This window comes from Tupaia chinensis, unplaced genomic scaffold (assembly GCF_000334495.1).
Source record: "Tupaia chinensis unplaced genomic scaffold, TupChi_1.0 Scaffold000101_1, whole genome shotgun sequence".
In the NCBI taxonomy this organism is placed as follows: Eukaryota; Metazoa; Chordata; class Mammalia; order Scandentia; family Tupaiidae; genus Tupaia; species Tupaia belangeri.
Genome location: NW_006159565.1, coordinates 9,267,095 through 9,272,435, shown reverse-complemented (window position 1 = coordinate 9,272,435; position 5,341 = coordinate 9,267,095).

Sequence of the window (5,341 nt, the reverse complement as noted above, 5' to 3'; positions counted from 1 at the left end):
TTTTATTTTAATTTTTTTAAAATCTTATAAATTGAAAGAGTTCTATGAACAGTAAGACCAGTAATCTTTTTTCTTGTCATTTTGCTGTAATAATAGAATCCCATATAGTTTACATTTTCACTTTATTAATGGAATCTTTATCATGCTATTTTTTAAAAGGAATATAGTCAAGTATCTCTATTTTATGATTATTTCTGAGTTGCCTAGCTTGTCCCAAGATCCCAAGACTATAAAAAATTCTACTACTGCTTGTTCCAAGATTATTAATTTTGTTTTTATTTAGCTCTTCCATCCATCTGGAATCTACATTTGTATTTAGAGTGAGGAAAGGATCTCATTTTTTCTTCCATATTGGTAGCAATTATTTCAGCATGATAATCGGTAACTTTCCTAAATTAAAATGAATTTCGGTCATATGACAAATTTCAATATATACCTGGATGTAATTTCTGTCTTCCTAGATGCATTGACCCAACTGGCTTCCTTCATAGCCATTAGGTTGTCTGGGGAAAAAATATTTAGTTTTCTAATACATGGATGATTGTCATGTAGTTTGTCAAAGTTCCAAAAATATTTCTTGGACTCCATTTAATGCTAATCTGAGGTCCTTGATCAAATGCCCATTGGACCCTTACTACATAAACATATACTTTTTTTTTAATTGCCCAACGGCACTTTTACACACCAGAGAGAGACAGAGAAGGAGAAGGGTGGGGCATAGTTATGTCGCAATCCCTTCTCTTTTATTTCACCATCTTGTTGGGACATGGGTCATATGCACACGTGCATACCGGTGAGTATTTCAAGCTGCTGGACTGACATTCAAACCACGATCCTGTGGGTTCTGAATTCCTTAACCACTAGACTACAGAACCGACTCTGCACCAAATACTTTCCTAAATACTTTTTACAGATTACTTATTATATTCTTTATATTAAACCTGTAAGGCAAGTATTATTTTTGTACCCATGTTGTGTATTAAAAAACTAAAAATTAGAAAGTTTAATGCTCAAGATCACACACACACACACACACAGACACATAAATGTTGGTGCTGATATTTGTAGCTTCCAATGGGACCCTAGTGTATTTGCTCTTAATAACTGAATTCTACTGATGATGCTCTTTTATTTTGTATCTTAAATATTCCACATACCACAACATAGAAAGTATATAGTGAATATTTGCGCTACTCAGTTGAATGGAAAAAGCATTGAACTTTTTCATACTATAGAGTCTTATACATTAGAAAATAATGACTTGAAATGAGTTTGCTTCTTGAAGAAAACTCTGAGTGATTTCAAAACAGGGTAATTTCGGTAACTGCAAAAGAACAGCTCTAATGAGTTCTGCTCGAGAATCTTCTTCTCACCAGGAAATGATTGAAGACAAGGAGATAACCTCTCATTAATTCCTTATTAACTATTTTAATCAGGATTACATCACTGTCTCACTCTGAGCATGGGTAATTGCCAGCAGGCTTTAGTGCTCAAATTTATTAAGCTGACAAGGTGGAAAGGTCTAGACAGCCCGAGGGGTCGTTCCTGTGCCCTGGGAGCTTCAGTTGATGAACAAGGGACTCCTTCATTTCTCAGAGGGGTGATCTTGATCCTACCTCTGGTTTATTGCCGCACATCTCTCAAAAGTCAGCCACAAGGGCTTCTTACAGTAAGATCTCAACTAGCTGTGTAGGGACTGGGAGCACAAAAGCTGCTTAGGGCCAGACTATTCTTCAGGTCTATCACACTTCAGGAAGTAGGTACTGCACTCTTCTCCAGAGCTCCAGGCCTCCAGAGAATCTGCTCTGTCTCTTCAGGAGAGTTCTGCCCAAGTGAAAATTGACAAGCCCAGTGGTTTGCGTTTCTTCTGTAGTGAGCATTGCAACTCTTGTTCTACTTAAGTAATAACCCTGTAGAGATTCCCTATCCCTTATTTTTAGACCACCTAATTTTTATACCATCTTAGACTCAGGTCTGAGCACCACCATTGATTGGTTTGAGCTGATACACAAGGTTCAATCAGAGTCCATGAGATCTACAAAAGGCCTCTAGGGAGATGTGCGGTGCAATAGATCATGTGGAAATCATGTCTCCATATACTGGGGAGCTTGAAATCCCCATTCTGCCACTCATTAGATGTGTGGCCTTGAAATATTATTTAATTTTTCTCAATCTCAGTTCTATTATTACTAAAATAGGAGTAATTGAAATACAGTTCTTACATGGAAGATGTAGAGGTTAAATGAGTTACTATGGGTAAATTACTTGCATATAAATTACCAGTTAAACAGTTCATTCAAATTATTATTACTTCCCTCCTCCCTGTCTCCTTCTCTTCAAGACCTCTAGAAGATAAATTTCTCTCATTTTGCTATAGGATTTGAAGCCCAGAAAATATAAGATCTGAAACTGCTATAGTCATCTTATCTTTCTGAGGACAACAATTATCTTAAAATAAAGTGAGCATGAAAAATAGAAAAATGAAGAAACATGGAGAGAATAAAAACTGGTCCTGGTGATGATATTTCAGGCACAGCAATCTGTATCTAAAGCAAGCCATTTTCATATATATATGTATACATATATATATATATATATATATATAAGCATTTTTAGTATCACAGCAAAATTGAACAGAAGGTACAGAGACACACACACAGACACACACACACAGTCTTCTCCATTATTAATGCCCCTTATGTCTGTGGTATATTTTTACCATTGATGAACCCACATTGACACAGTATTCTCCAAAGTCTAGTAGAGGTTGCTCTGGGTGTGAGGGTTCATTGCATGAGTTTGGACAAATGTATAATGGCATGTATCTACCTCTAGAATATACAGAATATTGTCACTATTGTAAAAATGCTCTGTTCTCTGCTTTTTTAATACTGCCTGCCCCAATCCTTCTCAGCCCTTGATCTTTAAACTCTCTCCATAGTTTTGTTTTTTCCAGAAGGGGATATATTTAGAATCAAATAAGCATTTTGACTATCACAGCAAAATTGAACAGAAGGTACAGAGATTTCCCATACACTCTGCTATTCCATACACAGTCTCATCATTATTAACATAACTCACTACTGCGGTACATGTGTTACAATTGATGAACTTACATTAACGCATCATTATTACCCAGACTCTGTAGTGTGCATTAGGGTTCACTCTTGGTTTTGTACATTCTATGATGACTATCACAGCAAAATTGAACAGAAGGTACAGAGATTTCCCATACACTCTGCTATTCCATACACAGTCTCATCATTATTAACATAACTCACTACTGCGGTACATGTGTTACAATTGATGAACTTACATTAACGCATCATTATTACCCAGACTCTGTAGTGTGCATTAGGGTTCACTCTTGGTTTTGTACATTCTATGAGTTTAGATGATTTATAATGATACATATCCACCATAGTAGTATCTCACAGAGTCGTTTCATTGTCCTTAACATCCTCTCTATCCCACCTCTTCATCTTTCCCTTCTCAGCCCCTGATCTTTTAACTATCTCCATAGTTTTGTTTTTTTTCCAGAAGGGGATATAGTTAGAATCATGCAGTATGTAGCCTCTTCAGATTGGTTTTTTCTTTATCTTATTTTTTTTAGTTTGCTACAGGGTGTGTGTGCATGTGCATACCAGAGATAGAGAGGAAAAGAAAGAAAGAGACAGAGGGGGAGTAAGAAAATCACCCTCTCCTGAGGGGATGAACACACTGCAATCCCTTCTCCATTCTCTCAGGATTTTCAGCACACATGCACACGTGCCATGTGATTTTCAAGTTGCATGTCCCAACTCGACAATGCAGTGGGCTCTTTGGGTCCATTAATCTCCATGCCACCTGCTGACCCAAGACTGTTTTGTTTTGTTTCATTTAGAAATATGTATTTAAATTTCCTCCATGTCTTATCATAGCTTGATAGCTTATTTATAATTAGCATGACTAACATTTCATTTTCCAGATGTATCACAACTCACTCACCTACTGAAGGACATCTTGCTTGCTTCCAGGTTTGGGCAAATAAGAGTAAAGCTGCTACACTGTTCTGTGTGCAGGTTTTTGCATGGACATAAGTTTTTAACTCCTCTGGTTAATTACAAGAAGTACAATTGATGGGCCACATTATAAGAGTATGTGTAGTTTTTTAAGAAGCCACCAAACAGTCTGCATTCCCCCCAGCAACAAATAAGATTTCCTGTTGCTCCACATCCTCACCACTCTCTGTTGTCAGTGTTCTGTATGTCAGCCATTCTAACAGATGTGTAGTGGCATCTCATTATTATAATTTGCATTTTCCTGATGACATGTGATGTACAACATCTTTTCATATGCATATTTATCATCTGTACATTTTTTGATGAGGTGTTTTTATTTTTTTAATTTGCCAAAGGACTCCTGTATTTGCCAGAGACAGACAGACAGAGAGAGAGAGAGAGAGAGGAAAGTGAGAAAGCATCCCTGATGGGGAATGGTTATGTTGCAATACCTTCTTCATTTCTTCCTCCTTTTGGGAATGTTGGCATACATGCATATTCATGAAGCATATTCTTCAAGTCGCCAGGCCAGAGATTCAAACTGTACTGTTGCCTTTGTGGGGTCCAGCTGTCTTAACCATTATGCTTCTGGCTGGCCCTGTATTTTCTCTTTTAATTATCCATCCTAGTCTGGATTTTTTGGAATTTACAATCCAATGAATTATATCTGCTTCTCTCTGTGGGAGGCAGCACTGGAGATTTTTGGACTGATTGTGGGGATCTACATGATGTAATGAACCAAAGCCTGGAAAAGAAAGGCAGGAGCTTCTCTTCCATGCTCATATTCCTCAAACTCAAATGCCTAACAACTGAGGCTGGTGGGGTGGAAGCATTTGAATTTAACATAGAGTTGCCCGAGCCTTCCTTCCTTTACGTCTGGGAGAATAATAATGCATAGCATCTAAAGCTTTTACATGAATTGGCAGGTGGGCAGATACATACTGTTGAGCTTAAAAGGAAGTAGCCTACAGGGGACTGTAAAGCTCTGAGCCTGAGTGCTCATTAGTGAAAGCCATAATGACCTACAGGAGTTAATTCAAGCATTCATTTGGCTGCTCTCAGAGAGTGGGGAGGAGAAAAGGCAGCCAGGCCACTTCTGGGATGACTCAGGGATTATGGCACCACTAGGACAGGTGTGGGTACACATGCATTCATTTACTCAGAAACCAGTTTGGCCTACAGAAATCATTCTCATCTCTTCTCACCTTTCTAAACTACAAATGGTTTCACCCACAGCCCCTGAATTCATTTTAAATGTCTTGTTTTTCCCTTCTTGGCTGATGTGATTACTCTGACCAAAA